Source organism: Mus musculus, chromosome 8 (genome assembly GCF_000001635.26).
Source record: "Mus musculus strain C57BL/6J chromosome 8, GRCm38.p6 C57BL/6J".
NCBI classification, from domain to species: domain Eukaryota; kingdom Metazoa; phylum Chordata; class Mammalia; order Rodentia; family Muridae; genus Mus; species Mus musculus.
The window spans coordinates 107,791,110-107,808,459 of record NC_000074.6 but is presented as its reverse complement, the minus strand read 5'-3'; the positions used below and the strand labels follow the sequence as shown (position 1 = coordinate 107,808,459).

General features: G+C 42.4%; 2 long non-coding RNA genes across 2 annotated transcripts in view; one reads left to right on the top strand and one right to left on the bottom strand.

The window, feature by feature from the left end:
- Window positions 1–8,031, top strand: part of Gm39242 — a 33,909-nt gene extending 25,878 nt beyond the window's left edge. Inside the window, exon 3 of the long non-coding RNA XR_879158.1 lies at window positions 7,719–8,031. This is a non-coding gene — a long non-coding RNA (predicted gene, 39242). The remainder of the gene's footprint in view (window positions 1–7,718) is intronic.
- Window positions 1–17,350, bottom strand: part of Gm42040 — a 44,094-nt gene that overhangs the window by 14,831 nt on the left and 11,913 nt on the right. The gene's annotated exons all lie outside the window — the stretch shown is intronic.

Genomic DNA, 17,350 nt, shown 5'->3' with positions numbered 1-17,350 from the left:
GGTAATAGAGTAAGAGCCCATCTCAAAAGAAAAAGTAAAACCAGTTGGAAAATCCTCCATATAAACTGGAATTGAAAGGTTAAATTTTTGAAAGAAAAACTTACTGGAGAATGTAAATATCCAGGTAATCCAATAGCTGCTCAGAGCCAGAAGCTGGGACCACAAGCCTAAGCCACCTAGAATTGAGCTTGCACTCTTTGTGAGACCCTGTGATAGGCATCAGGGACAACCCCAAGGTGCCCAGGTAAACAGATACTTGCCCACCTCTCTTCCTGCATTCCTTAGGAAGATGTGTCCTATAGATAAGAAGAAACACAACCAGGCCACGTGAGCTTTCTCCACAGAGCATGAGGTGGGGCCTCCATTGCCCTCTTGGCAACTTGATGTTCTCCAACATGGTATACCACACAAAGGCTGGTAGTAAGGTAACCACAAACCTACCACACAGACAACACTCAAACACAACGATGGGCAGTGAATGTATCCTTCTCTCTCTAACAATGAGCCAGCCTTCTCAAGAAAGTCCTTAGAAAGACTTTTCTCCGGCCAATTTGGCATTGACGTCTTAATTAGTCAATAGCAAGGATCCAAGTGTTCTACCAATGACTTGAATTAACTGAAACACCATAGCCTGGGGTGAGCTGAATTTCCCGACCCCTGACTTTCCCAATAACAGTGACTGATAGGATGTGGCTGAAGAAGGGAAGCTAGAACACAGTCTCTATTGGCGGTTGGCATAATGACAAGACAGTTAGACTATGTCCTAGTTAGGGTTACTACTGCTGTGATGAAACACCATGACCAAAGCAACATGGGGAGGAAAGCGTTTATTTCACCTTACACTTCCAGACCCTAGTCCATAATTGAAGAAAGTCAGGGCAGGAACTCAAACATGGCAGCAATCTGGAAGTAGGAGCTGATGCAGAGGCTACATCAGAGGAGCACTGCTTACTGGCTTATTCCCTGTGACTTGCTCAAACTGCTTTCTTACAAAACCCAGGATCATCTACCCAGGGATGCCTCCACACACACAATGGGATGAGTCCTCCCCCATCACTCACTAATTAAGAAAATTCTCTCAGGATTGTCTACAGTCTAATCTTTTGGAGGCATCTGCTCAAATGGGGCTCCCTTCTCTCAGATGGCTTTAGCTTACATCAAGTTGACATAAAATGAGACAACACTGACTAGAAGCAAGCTCTGTGAATAAATGACTCACTCATGTAAGGGTATGTTCATTGAAATAACATTCTCGGTTAACCAGTAAAAGAGTTAACTGTTACTTCCACCCCCTGCACTTACTTGCTGCTTACAGCCTTGGGACTGGGACAATACATTATTAAGTGAAAATGGCGCCTTGGCCAACTGAACTGAGAAAGGCTCTGCCTAAGATCCCATAGCACTTTCCTGTTTTGTTTGGTAATTATTGTAGCCTGTCATTTTGTGAGAGGGGGAGTATGTTGTGGTTCTATACATCTCCGTTGACAATTCTTCAAGAGTCTTTGAGAGAGGGATCTAACCTTTCTCCTCTCTTATTCTCCCACTAGTTACAACACTCAGTACTGCGTGACTTAGCTTCCCACTGAATGAACAAACTAGAGGAGACTGGACATGAATAAGTGTCAATCTCACTCCACTAAGCTCCATCCTCCTCCTGCACCGCTGGCCTTAGCTTCCAGGTATGCAGAATTTTCATGATGTTTCCATTTCACATCCCACTATGACTCTTCCATAAGTCATTCAGATTAAGATCTTACCCTGTTGCATAGTAATTCTTCTGCTTACAAGCAGACAGCCTAGCACAAGTGCTTATGAAGATACTGAAAGATGCTCACAGGAGTGTTATTTATAAGAGAAAAGTAAACCAGACAAACAACTTCATATGTAACTATAGAGAATGCCTTAGCAAATAATAGAATCATCCTACAGAACAGAACTACTAAAATCTCATGGTTTAGAAAGTTATAATAGCGGTACAAGCCTCACAATAAATATTAAAAAGTCATCAAGTACTACATACATACACACACACACATGAATCTTAATTTTATAAAGAAAATAACACAAGAAAAAAATGGGAGCTCCTCTTAACCAAGACAGCCCATAAGCTGAGATATGTCATATGTCATTTCTCTTTCCACTCTAAACCCATTGAAAATTTCCATAAATAAATAGATGAGATAGGCTAGGGGGCTTAGAACACATACTGCCCTTGCAGAAGACCCAAGTTTGATTCCCAGCACCAATGATATGATTCTCATAACTGCTTGTAACTCCAGGTCCAAGGAATCTGATGCCCTCTTCTGGCCTCTGCATGTACCTGCACTCATATGCACACACACACACACACACACACACACACACACCACACCACACCACCGCCACTGCCACTGCCACCACTACACATATATACTCATAATCTAAAACAACTCTTTAATGACAATAATAATTTAAAGGCAGATTTTAAAGTTCATACATGGACTTTAACACGATAAAATTGAATTTCTGGTTGTCAGAACCGTAAGCTTTTATGTGCCCTCAGAGGATGAAGCGTAGGAAAATAACATTGATAGGCAAATCTTGAGCTCTATTTATTCTCCTTTGTCAATCATACATGTGTGGTGTACATATATGTGTGTGCATGTTTACATATGTGCAGGCACACATGTGTGGGCATATATGCATGTAGAAACATAAGGTTGATATTTGGAATCATCTTCAATTGCTCCTCCACCTTCATCATTGAGTCAGGGTCTCTCAATCAAACCCAGAGCTCACTGAGATAGCTAGTCTAGATAGGCAGCTTGCTCTGGGCATCGCAACTCTGCTTTCTGAGGATATATAAGTACAGGCTGACCATCCTACCCAGTGAGCATTTACTTGGGTCCTGGATATTTGAACGACAGTTCTCACATTTATGCAGTAAGCCGCTGATCACTGAACCATCTGCCAGCCCTGGGCTGGCTTTTTTATGCTTTAAGGTTTCTCCATTAAGTAAGACAAGATAAAATGAGAACATAGAAGTCTCTTTCCATCACCTGAAAGACAAGGCTTGTTTGGAAGTATGGGCACGAAGCCAAGTCAATCATGACCATTTTAACCCCTTACCATATAGGATGTGCAAATGACCCACCAACTCCAAAATCTAGAAAGTACAATTAAAAACCTGCCTTAAACTGAAGAACTAGGATACAGCTGTGTCAGAACAGAACACACACTGCTTTATGTGGACACTTCCCAACTCAGCTCACAACCTGCAAAGACTTAGTTACTACTGATGAACTCACATGGAAAGACACAACGTGGGCAAAGTACCATGAGACACTGAAGTCTGTGAATGCAATCAAAAGGAAGGAAGGAAGAAAGGAAGGAAGGGAGGGAGGGAGGGAGGGAGGGAGGGAGGGAGGGAGGAAGGAAGGAAGGAAGGAAGGAAGGAAGGAAGGAAGGAAGGAAGGAAGGAAGGAAGGAAAGAAGGAAGGAGCCCTTCATTCCAAGAGGTAAGGGCAGAGAAAGAAGAAGCAGGCCCTGATGTAAAAATTCCCCAGAACAGAAGAAAGACAAACCATCAAGAAGAAAGATCATTAGCTCCATGCTAAGTAAATACAAAGTCACCAAGAAAACACTGCACGAGGCTGCAGAAGCCCAAGGAAAGGGAAAAGATCTGTGAGTGGGTGCTACAACAGAGAAAAAGACTGTTGTCAGACCAATGGGAGTCTCCTCAGCTAAAGCTCCTGAAAGATGGCAGTCATTTCAAAGTGCCAGTGAAAAAAACAGCATGCCCTGGAATCCACACAGAGCTAACCAGCAATCCAAGCTTCATAACAACAATAACAACAACAACAACAACAAAAGTTACAAAGTACAGATCCACTCTGAAAGAACTGCCAAGGAGTTCAGATGAGACTTAAGAAACAGGAGGGGATGGCCTAGTCGGCCATCACTGGAAAGAGAGGCCCATTGGACACGCAAACTTTATATGCCCTAGTACAGGGGAATGCCAGGGCCAAAAAATGGGAATGGGTGGGTAGGGAAGTTGGGGGGAGGGTATGGGGGGGGACTTTTGGGATAGCATTCTAAATGTAATTGAGGAAAATACGTAATAATAAAAAATATTTAAAAAAAAAGAAAGCAAAAAAAAAAAAGAAGAAAGCAAAATAAAAAAAAAGAAAAAAGAAAGAAAGAAACAGGAGGGAAAAATAACCAGTAGAAATGTTAACAAATCAAAGGCAAAAATAATTTGAGCTTTTCAAATTATGACACAATTCTTTCTAATATCATGAAACACTAGGAATAGGTATTTAGGATCTTGGGTTTTTGTTTTATGTAAGAACTAGACAGGAGTTTTATTGATTTGATATTTTGTTAGGAAGATCTGGAATTAAGTATCTACATTACAAATTCTGAGGTAAATATGAAAATAACAGCTACAGAATATACACTTCAAATTCAGTAAAAGACATAAAATATACGAGAGAAATAAAATATTCAGCTAATGATAGGAGAGATGAGAAAATGTGTGGTGTATAGAAAAAGAAAAGATGTTCTTAAAGGGGAAAAGAATACATAGGTACTAAAATTTTTCATTAACCATTACCACAATAAATACAAATAATTTAAATTATGTTTTTAATGGTCATAGATTATTGGATTGAGTAGGTTTGAAATACTATTTTATATCGTCCACTAGAGAAATTGATATAAAAGAACAATACTGTACCTTTGAAAATAAAATGCTGAGGAAGTATATATACTATATATACATACACTACAAGGAATGACTTGCAACTAATCAAAACTAAATAGTAGTAACTCCACGGGAGCCGAGTAGGTTGTAATATATTCTGTTACATCTTTCTGACTTCATTTTTTTTTAATAAAATGTACGTTTATCGCTGAGGACTGCATTACTGTATTCTAGGTTAAAATTATTGGCTTATCCCTTTTGTAGTCCTGTACTAGATACCTGTGTTAGAATACTGAGTCCTTGTAACATTTAAACAAGAACAAAAGATACGTCTTTTTCATTGGTTTGTATCTAAGGAGAGAGTCTGGTGTGGAGATTAAAATACTATAAATAACTACCGTAAGATTGAAAAGCTAGTGCATTCAGGACTGACGGAACATCGCCAGCCAGATGCCCTGAAGATCTATCAAACATGAGATAAACAGGGGAACACGGTTCTGATCTCATTAGCACAATTATTCTGCTATTTGTGCCACTATCTTCTAGTAAAACCCATTGCAGTGGTCAGGGCTGTATCTCAGAATATAGAATGCTTCCCCAGCTTACAGAAAGCTCTGGGTTCAATCCTCAGAACCACATTTAAAAACATGGACAGGAGTCAGCACGGAGGAGCTCAAGGGCCCCTCATCCCGAGCTGAAGCGATATTGACCGTTGATAGCTTCTGGAGAGACTTGTCTTTCTTATGGTGGTTGTGGGCCCTGGGTAGGTCAACCATGCTCTGGGGGATAGCCCATACCCCTGAGTTTATGAGCAGCACCATTCTGACTAGGTGAGTTATAGAGGAAAAACAGGGAGGACACAGTTCAGAGGCATGGGATGGATCTAAGAGGAGATAGAAGGACAGGATGGGAGTGGGAGTGAATGTGACAAAAAATCTACTATATTAATATATGGAAGTCTCAAGGAATTGATACAGATATTATAATTTAAAATCTTGGTAACTTAAAATTACTGTTGCTGTGCTAAAACACCATGACCGAAGCACCTTTGAGAGGAAAGGGTTTATTTGGCTCACATTTGCACCTTGAGCTCATCAGTGAAGGAAGTCAGGACAGGAACTCAAACAGGGCAGGAACCTGGAAGTGGGAGCTGATGCAGAGAGGTCATAGAGGGGTGCTGCTTACTGGCTTGCTCTTCATGGCTTGCTCAGCGTTCTTTTTTATAGAACCCAAGACCACCAGCCCATGATGGCACCACCCACAATGGGCTGGGCCCGTCCACATTAATAACTAATTAAGAAAATGCCCGCCGGGCGTGGTGGCGCACTCGCGGAGGCAGAGGCAGGAGGATTTCTGAGTTCGAGGCCAGCCTGGTCTACAAAGTGAGCTCCAGGACAGCCAGGGCTATACAGAGAAACCCTGTCTCGAAAAAAAACCAAAAAAAAAAAAAAAAAAAAAAAAAAGCTCTATGGGGCCCTATCTTATGGAAACCTCATTTGAGGTTTCCTCCTATGATGACCCTCGCTTGTGTCACATTGACTAGCCAGTACACTGGATATGGAGGTACATTTCTACAGTTCTAGCTTTCTATATGTGGAGACAGGAGGATCAAATCCAACACCATCCATCCCCTACCACACAAGTTCCAGACCAACCTGAGCTACATGAAAAAACACTTTAAAACATTCCAATAAGAAAGTGTATTTAACATTTACCATAATAGTAGAATTCACAGATGGCAAAGAAAATTCATTTCTATAATTAAGTTTTTGTGCACATATAGTCACTTAATGACCACCATGAGTTCTGAGGAATGCATCGTTAGATTATCCTGTCATTGTGCAAACAAGTAGATTAACTTAGCCTCACCTGACTGTGACACACACCTAAGTTAGCTGCTGCAGCCTAGTGGACCTGTAGGCCAGACACTTGAATATCAGGCCACTGTACTGTACATTGTAGGCAACTGCAACACAGTTATATAGCTGAAAAAATCTGACCAAAGGAAAGGCACATTCAAAGCCTGCTATAAAAGATAACAGACTACACACTCAGGAAGGGAACTTACTATAAACAGTAGGTAAGTATTACACAGATACATCAGAACGCTCCACTGTACACTTTATGAATACCGTGGACTTTGGCTATACTGAATTCCCCTTTTAATCTTTCTTTCTTCAGTAATGAGTTAATCTTAGTTTAATGCAACACTTTTCTCTATATACTTTCTAATTCTCAGCTCATCCTCATACATATAGACATAGCCTGAAACACACAGTAGGCGGTGGAAATGTTCCAGCTGTTCTGTGACCTCATGGGACCACTTTCATGACCGCAATCATGGCCCAAGATGTCATTAGACAGCTCTTGACCATATTCTAGGACATTAAAATCAAAGAGCCATCATCTGGCAAGTGTGAAGACCACAGCCTCTCCTGTTAAAAGTATTACTTCTATGATCCTATTTTGAAATTTTTAACCATTTCTGAACAAAATCAGTGAAATGAAGTTTGAAAAAAAATATCCATCTTTAATAAAGAAAATGTAGAGACAAGTTCATACCATATTCTGAATCCAGCCTGTTAAATACAGCACTAAGCGAGATTCCATTTGGGCCCAACTGTCTATCTCAGATTATATACCCCTTTCTTTTTAAGCAAATACATAGCTACCAATGACTTTTAAGATAACATATAGTATATTTTAAAACAATTTCCACAACCACAAAAATAGAAAAAACCCTCCCATTATGGGAAATTACCTTTTACCTGTATTTATAGTAGCCCCCCAAAGTCATCATTTATAAGTAATGGATGTATTTCTAACCAAATGGATATTGAAAGAAAAAAAAGGTGCATTTTGCAAGCTCTATCGCGAAGGGCCTTGCAAAGAGTGTGAAGGTAATTACATCTCTGGAACCATTCAATTGGCCACCTATCTTGGTGAAATTACAGTAATGTGCATTTTGGCAAATCATATCATTTGACTAAGTCGTTTGAAACGTACATGGTGCATTTCTTCTCTTCCCTCTCAGAGTAATTCTCCAGAACACTTCAAACTCAGAGGAAGATGCAGACACAGCCTGACCACCCTGTCATAACCAGCTTTGCTCTGCAGCATGCTACATACCTTGCTCCACCTAAATCTCACTTCCCCAGAAGATGCCACCAGGAAGACCCCACTGCCTTCCTCTCCACTACCGTGCTGACAGATCTGAGGGAGAGAACTGTCAAAGGCCTGGCTTGACAGCATAAAAAACAATGCCCGGTGATTGACAGCCTTCTTGTACTGTCATAGACTAGAAATTTGTCCCTTCGACGTCTGTAAGCTAGGTCTGTCATTCCCCAAAGCGAAGGCCCTTCTATGTAATTTAATCCACTCCATGATACTGTTCATATTCATTTATGCAATCACATTATAATATATGAAAGACCAGTTGTGAGAAATGGGGGTGGACGCTTTCTTCCACGTCGCCATAATAGATGTGTACAGAGCTCTGGAATATTAAACTAATGATTTCATTTGTCTACTCTTGATGTTATTGAAGAGCTTTATCCTATGCATAATTAACAAGGTTTTGAGAGGTTGGATATAAAACATTATAGCGTTTCTTGTCAACTTACATTGAGAAGTCTACGGTGACCAATACAAATAACCTGTAAGGGTGCTCTTCACCTAATCAGGGGGAATGATGAATACTGGACTCTATCAAAGCATCTTTGTCTGCACAAATTTGTTCTCGTTCATTCTCATTTTTTCGCTCTCTCCCAGCCCTCCCCCCACAAGTAACTGCACAACGCAAAACAGAAGCCTTCCAAAAACCATTGGCAACTCTGCCTTACTTACATTTCCCACACGTCAATGTCTATAGACCTTAAAATTAAGAAAAATTAAAGTATGGACAGAGCCATAGAAATCACATTACTATCTAACTCGCACAAAGGTCTCTTGCCATGGATTTCTTTGCATTAGCAAAGTTAGAAACACTATAAGGCACACAGCAATTTATTATCTTACCAGTAATAAATCTGGTGGCTTACAATAGACCATCAAAGGGCTCAAGTTTGTTCATAAAAGTCACCATACAAATAAAATATTGCCTTCCATTTATGACCCTTGCTCCAGATAGTTGGTAATTTAAAATCTTACATTAATGTTGCAATAATACTACGGAAGCTGCTTTTTATGGGTTAGGAAGTGATATGCAGGTTGAATGGTCTGGGTCGAAATGGAGCTAAAGCAACATGTTAAACAAAACAGGAAGACATGGCCAACAAGGGTTGGCCTGGATTCATGAGCCTGGGATTATGGTGCTCCCAGTATGCCACAAATATGGATGCTAGGCACCATCCAAGCTGTGTCCCACAAACACTGCAGTGGGGTCACTTAAGAACACGCCTTTAATCTCAGCACTTGGGGGGTTGAGGCAGGTGGATCTCTTGAGTTTGAGGCCAGCCTGGTCTATAGAGTGAGTTCCAGGACAGCCTGGGCTACAGAGAGAGATCACTAGCCTCTTGTCTCATTCATTACACATTAGCAGAAACAAGGATGACTCTAAGACTATCATACTAAAAACAATTATATCTAAGTCTTCATTTGTGTGTGTGTGTGCATTGGTGTGTGTGTATTACTAAGAGGACTTGTGCATGTGTGTGCTGGGAAAGTATAAAGAACACATGACCTCAGAAGGCATTTTTCTCGATGCTATAAAGCTGTCAGCCACAGCTGGCTGCGCTGCCCCTCAGCCCCAGATAGCCAGGGAAACCAAGCCATGGAGAGTGGGTGTGAGTGATCCGAACGACTCATGTCTGCCACCTGAGCCTGCAGTAGAGCAACACCACGGACCAGGCCCATGGCCCTAGATAACAATGGCACACGCCTTTAATCCCAGCACTTGGGAGGCAGAGGCAGGCGGATTTCTGAGTTCAAGGCCAGCCTGGTCTACAAACTGAGTTCCAAGACAGCCAGGGCTACACAGAGAAACCCTGTCTCGAAAAACAAAAACAAAAAACAAAAACAAACAAACAAACAAAATCAGGCCATAGAAAGTGTGTGTGTGTGTGTGTGTGTGTGTGTGTGTGTGTGTGTGTGTGTATGCGCGCACAGTGATGATTTTAAAAAGCCCATAATGTGTGAAATGCCCTAGTTGTAATTGGCTAAATTTAGTTTAGAAACCTCCAGTCTGGTATGGCAAATCGCTCATTTTCCCAAGGGCTCAACGGAGACTCTTCGTGTTGAGACTGGCTCATCCCTGGAGCCAGCCCAACTCTGGACCAAGGCTCCAGCAGGGATTTGAAACATAACAGGAAATGCCGTGGGCCCTGTCTACACAGCCATCAGAGGCAGGCTATGACATATGCCAGACCAGAGGTGAGTGAAGTGAGTGTGTGAATAAATGTGATCCCATTTTGCTATTTGTCTTATTGTTGCTTATGAATAAATACTAATATAACCTGATCCTCCGAGTCACAGGTACTCTCTTTCTCTCACTCTCGGCTCCATCCCTAAACCTGACTCCAGGCAGGAGGGGATACAGGTGTGTGAGTGTGTGTGAGTGTGTGTGTGTGTGTGTGTGTGTGTGTGTGTGTGTGTGTGTGTGTGCGCGCGCGCGCGTGTGCATGTGCGTGAAACACAGAGGCCAACTTCTATCTAGTGTTCCTCAGTAGCCACTCCCCTTTGTTTTCCACTTCACTCTCAGACAGTCTCTCTTGATGGTCTGAGGTTCAACAATTTGATAGGCTGGCCAGCTAGAGAATCTCAAGGATACTCCTGAGGTCTCTGCCTCCCTAGGGCAGGGATTACAAGTCCAGCATCAGCATCCTGAGAACCAAAGAACCAGGAAGCCTGCTTTGAGACTGTGTCGTCTGGATATGACAGTGAAGATGCGTCCATGAGATCTCCAAAATCTAGCTGCCTAAACAAGACCTGAGTAATGACAATGCCGGTTGGCATGGCAACATGGATGAGGGGAATCTCATGGGGCCTCTCCCCTATATGAAGTGCTATAAGCATTTAACTGCTGACAAGGGAGAATCAGTCTGCCCCAGGGATGAGCCCCCAACTGGTTACCCAATACCAAGTAATTGGTCTCCAGATCACAATCCTGGAAACACTACATAGACTAAGCAGGTGTATGTCTGTGTATCTGTCTGTCTGTCTGTGCGTGCGCATGCACGAGCACACACATGAGAAAGCAATAGAGACAGATAGACAGGCAGAGACAGACAGAGAGAGGGGAGAGAGAGAACAATAATAAAAAAAAAGGGGGCTATGAGTTTAAGAGGGAGGTGGGAATGAGAGGTGGGAGGGAAGGGGGAGTAAATGATGTAATTATATTTTAACTACGAGTAAAATTTAAAAAAGAAGAAGAAGGTGGGAAATGATTGAAAAGATACCCAATGTTGGGCTCTGGACTTCATACACATGCATACCTATATATGTACACCTCCACGTGCACATACACACGAACACATCTGCTCACACTCGGCATGCACAAGTGACCCAACACAGCAAAAATTCATTGGAGGCACGGAAGTACAGACAGTCAGAGACAAGCAGCTCAAGCCTTCAGGAAGCCATTCCCAGCAAACTTGCTGCTCGGCAATTGTTCTGATTTTAGGAAACCACAGGAAAGAACTTGGTGAGCAAGGGGAGAAGGAGAGTCAAACACTCCTGCCTTCTAAAAGCTCAGGGGGTTGGCGGTTCTGACTCTAACAGTTACCTTCGAGGTAAAATTAATTATTAATTGGCAAAGCCTGGACACGGAATGATTGCTATCAATATTTTAATACTTTCTCTGCTAATTTCATTCTCACCAGAATGCCGAAGAGCTGTTTGCTTTCTGCAAAGCTTTGCCATAATGAACGTCTTAAGGTTTCCAACCCTCCGGAATGCTCCGAGTCTCCTTTAATTTCTAAGATCAAACAAATTGGGGGAGAAGCAAAGGTTCACACCTAGTTCCTACAAACGGATCATTTTTCCCATTCTTTGAGGGCTCATGAACTTTGGAGTGGTGTTCGTTTTTAACTTCCCACCCATGCTACACGTTATCTATTCAGATGTGTGTTTGTCATGGTCTGGGGGCCTCTGGGTACAACTGGGACCTGTAGAGGTAGAAAGTAGACTTAGCATGGAAGTCCTCTCTAGAGCCAGCTTCTAGAAGCACCCAGCTAAAACACATCTTATTTCAGGTTCCTCCCAAAAGGTTTTAGAGACTCCTTGGGACTGGCCAAGTCACAAATGAGTGTGGGCAAACAGGAAATGAGGCAGAGGCGGGAGAATTGGGAGTCCCGGACCAAGCTGGACTACATGGAGACATCCGGCCTTGTCTATCTGAAACTCTAAAATGCAGAGAGGGTGGAGATGGGACTCAGCATGCTGGGTCTGATACCTAGCGCCCTATAAACTAGATCTGGTAGAGTGGGCTTGTGACCCTAGTACTTAGGAGGTAGAGGCAGGAGGATCAGAAATTTAAAGTCATCCTCTGCTACATCAAGGCCAGACTGAGACACATGAGACCTTGTCTCTGATTTAAAGAAGAAGAAAAAAAAATCTCTCCACTTTAGTTTTTCATGGTCCAGTGGCCCAGAGAATGTGCTGATGAACAACCTGGAGATGTCAGTCTAAGAAAAATCTCAGATTCCAAGATGACCTTCACTTGGCCTCAGGAACAGAGCCATGGGCTTTAAGGTTGGAGGCAAGGCTCCAGGGCAGACTAGGGGAAAGCCAGCAGAGGTTGTCATCGCCCAGGGCATGTAAAACCCAGAAGGGCTATGCTGGGGAAAATATTCCCTGGCCACATTGGATTTTCTATATACTCAGAAAAGAGTCACATTACAATAACTTTTATAAATTACAAGATGAGTCCAGTGAGATGGACCAGGGGATAAAGGTGCTTGCCACCAAGCCTGATGACCTAAGCTCCATCCCCAGGACCCACATAGTAGAAAGAAAGAGCTAACTACTGCCCTGCAAGTTGTCCTCTAACTTCTATGTGCATTTGTAAGCATGTACACATGGATGGACACACACACACACACACACATACACACAAACACACGCACACACAGAGAGATAAATAAACATTTTGAAAGAACTAAAATTAATTTTATAAAAAGTTAAAAAAGACTATCAACTGCGTCATCCAACATCCTAAGAGCTAGAGGGAGTGGTGCTGTCTTGGGCTCCTATAGACACTAGCCAGAGATTTATCCCCACATGGTATATTTAACAGCATATACCTGTCCCCTCTAAGTATCTCATACCCTTCAGCCTGTGGCCAATTTCAACCACTGCTTGGGATCTTTAGGAGGTTCATTTCTGGATCCCTAGATATCAAAATATACAGATATTCAAGTCCCTTGTATAAGCAGCATAATATTCGTTTACAAGCTATCACACCTTCCTGTGCATCGGGAAGAGTCCCTAATAAGGAGTTAGCTTATGTTGTTTAGGAAATAATCATGAGGATGCAGATCATACGTGTTCAGTGCAGATGTAATTTTTCTCTCCAATGTGTCTGACTGTGTAAATTCACTGGCTCGGTAAATCGTCACGTGCCGTTTGAGATCACAGGGAAGTTGGCTCCAGAAATGGGCTGGCGCTCCTTCTTCTTCAGACACAGAACATTTATATCTCAAGCGACCTCTAAGCCTCCTTATCTGGGGATGTTACCAACCCAGCTCTACACGGTGGGGAGGAAAGTACAATAACACCACCCAAGAGTAAAAACAGTGTGTTCTTGAGAACAGCCAGATGTTAGCCAGAGGTTACTGCTGTTTATTCCATGGTATATAAGTACCCACGGTGTTGTGCTGGCTACTGAAACAAGCTAGACTCATCAGAGAGGAGGGAATCACAATTGAGGAAATGCCTCCGTGAGATCTGGCTGTAGGCAAGCTGGCAGGGTATTTTCTTGATTGATGACTAAAGTCTGAGGGTCCGGCCTCTTATGGGTGGCACAACTTCCCTCGGCAGGTGGTTCTGCAGGATGTAAGGAAGTAGGCTGAACAAGCCCTGAGGATCAAGCCAGTAAAAAGCACTCCTCCACGTCTATGTCATTTCCTGACTCTAGGTTTCTACCTTGGGTTCCTGCCCTGACTTCCTCTGATGATGGACTGCAATGTGGAAGTGTAAGGAGAAACAAACCCTTTCTTCCCCAACTTGCTTTTGGCCGTGGTATTTCACCAGAGTAATAGAAAGCCTAATTAAGGCAATGTCATCCAGGGAGTCACTCGGCTTGCCTGGGACTCTCCCTATTGGGACCTTAACTGGCTGTCTTAAAAGCACTCAGTCAGTTTCTGTAAGGTGCTTTGAGAGCTGGTTGGGTGACGTCTTCCATCCATTGCCTATCTGTTGCTCAACATTTATTCTTTGACTTTGGCTCATTCTAGACGTGATGAACTCACTTATTCAAAGCTTGAGATACATCTATGGAAAAGCATTCTCTGCTCTGTACAGAACAGAATGGGGATTACTTGGGTCCTCAGACAAAGAAGTCATTGATATGAGGCTTGTCTACTCTCCGCTCCCAAACAGCAGCTCTGGCTGACCACATTCCTCCCACAGGGAAAAGAGCAGTGTCTTCGTTGGCTGTTGCCAGGTACCTTGATCATCACTCGACACTCATCCTCTCCCTCAAGACATCCAAACCATCGCCAGTCATCACTGATACAGTGCCTTCCACAGCCGTCCAGTCTGTTACTTGCCTACCTGCACTGGCATACAAGCTGGATTCAGTTTGGCCACCATGTTTCTTTGACTCTTCACTAACCCTCTCTACTCTCCAGCCTCTGCCAACGCATCTCCTGAACTCAACCACAGTAGTGTTACTCAGAACACTTCTCAATGGGGCACTGCCCAACCTAAGCTCCTTCAGAGCTCTTGATGCCCTGGGGCCATGGCCAAGCTCTCCATCGTACATCCTAGATCAATCAGGCTCTCTGTTGTACATTCTGGATCAATCCTGGAACTTCTGACCAAATCTCATCTCTCCCCAATTCAGAAAACCTGAATTCCTGGACCCCTTAATACATATGTTCTTACTCTGTTTGAGGTTTTAATCTGACCCCATTTTACAGTTAAAGAAACTGAGACATAGGATAACTAATTAAACACAGCACAGTGTATAAATAGAGGGGCCTGGATCACAGACATGCTCCCAGCATTGACTACTAAACCTCACAGTGCTTCTGGATATAATCTGAATAAACCACGTTTGAACTCGTGACATATAAAGACAAATGTGTGTCAGTTGACATAAATACAATCTCTATGTGTCAAGGTTGAGGGTACTCCCAATGGCCAGAGGGTCTGTTCTGAAAATCTTCATAGGAACATCCTCTAAGGCAAACATTACACCCTCTGGCTTACTGTACAACCCACCAGGGAATTTGCTCCATTTATATTAACATTTTAGACCTACTTTGAGGAACAATAATGCAAAGATATCACAACATAGAGTTATTCTCTTGCCAAAAAAAACTCTAAAACTACATAATTAATATTACAGAAAGATGTGAGTTCCGAGTGCTTCGGAAATCCAAACTGCATGTCATTTTGCCATCTATAGTTTATTAACAAAATTAGATGCAGCTTTTTTTCTATTAACTGCTGTACATTTTTCTGATGTTAAATCAATACAGTTTCCATTTTTCATGGAACACAAATTTAGGAAATTAAATACATCAGACAAGTGGTCATAATGCAACCGTGAAATGACAGAGGCGAGATTAAAATAATGGCCACCATTCATCATACACATTTGCATCCTCGAATAGCAAAAGTCCTAATTGCTTGCCTCGGGTTCTTATAAGTAGAAAGCAAAATATGGATTAACAGATTGCCCTTTCTGTCTTCCAGGAGGAAAATTCCTGGGCACATATCTGTGGCCAATAAGTCATTCATTGATTGACTCCTGTAATAGACTTGTTTAGTTGCTAGAACTGATACTTACTTGTTTTAAGGACTTCAAGCAGTGGGGTGTGGCAGCAGGGTATTTGTTAGTAAGCAAATATCTTGAAATATTTAAAAAACAGGCTGGAGAGATGACTCAGCAGTTAAGAGCATTGACTGCTCTTCCAAAGGTCCTGAGTTCAAATCCCAGCAACCACATGGTGCCGGGGATTAGAACTTGTTCTCAGACTGCTTCTTTCTGTCTCTACAGACATCCCAGAAATCTGAGTTCTCAGCTGGAACCTGGGAGATTTGTATTACAGCATGAGAGACTGAAGGCTGCCTTCTTTTCTCTCTAGTGGTGCCTGCTAGGAGGAGTGACTCATTGAACTTTTTAGGCAATCGCAGCAGATGTTGTGGGGGAGATGTGGTTACTCAGGGTCAGAGCTTGTCCGGGGCTGGCAACAATGTACTAAAACAGCATACCCAGGTTAATTTCAACAGCACAATCTTTTGGAAGTAGCTACAGTCCACAGTCTCCAGCACTACTAATTGTCCAAAGGAGGAGATACAGAGAATTATTCAAAGCATAATATGACAGGAAGTGGGGAAAGCACATCCCATAGTTACTGGCCACAAAACAAACTCAAAATACCATTTTCACTCATTTGAATTCTTCTTGGCCCGAACATTCCATCAATCCATTGCCTTTTCCCTCAAGATCTTTCTTTCTTAAACATTTTTAAAACCCGTAAAAGAATTATGGCCTAAGCTGTAAGTGGTCTCTATTTTCTGTTGAAAATCTATGACAGCTTGCCAGAGTGACAACAGTAATCCGTCTTCAATGGATCTGGTGTCACAGATTCAGGGGATGGGTAGTAAATGTGACAAGTTTCAGATGCGCTAACCAGAGAAAGTCCCTCAGCCACTCTCTTCCCTGATTCCCATGACTGCCCCCATTCTTGCCTGCTCTACAACAGACTTAATAATGGGTCTAGCATCTTCCATATCCCCAACACTGGCAGCTGGGACAAAGCCATGGTGAGCATTAACCACCATCTGATGCCCCATCTCCAGAACTTCCGCCTTTCTCACCATTCTAGTCATTTCTAGAAAAATGCTCTGTTCCGCAGAGGTAGCGCTGACCTACTTGCAAGTGTTTGTTAGTTTGAACAAACTAAATAAATGAGAGGGAGGACAAGCTTTTAAAATTCCACTACAGTGAAGCAAACCTCCTGACTTGTCATGTCCGGGCAGATGCAGGTTTTCTGAGAATTTGCCAGTGTGTCAAAGTGACAGGAGAGAAAAAAAATCTGTTCCCAAGCTCCTTTAGTCAAGTAAATACTTGGAAATCCACTGTGTAACTAAGAGGCATAGCATCCTGGCCTTTTCAAAGATACAATGTAAACAACCTGCATGGATAGATAGACAGGATTTTGGAGGTCAATACAGAAGGAGGAGGAGAGAGAAAGGACAAATAATACTAAGGATGTTTGAAAAAGCCTTAAGGAGCCATATTCTCTATTTGTACCAATTATACACACACAGACACACAAACATATTAAATGAAATTATACATACACTCGTGCACACACACACACACACACACACACACACACACACACATATCTTAAGTGAAATCAAGCCACTGGGCTGACATTGCTCCTCCATGTGACCCATAGAATATATAATAAAACCCCAGTGCCAGGCACAAGAAACCTCTCATGTTGTTGGTCAAGTTACTTGAAGATAACTCTCAAAACAAGGCGATTG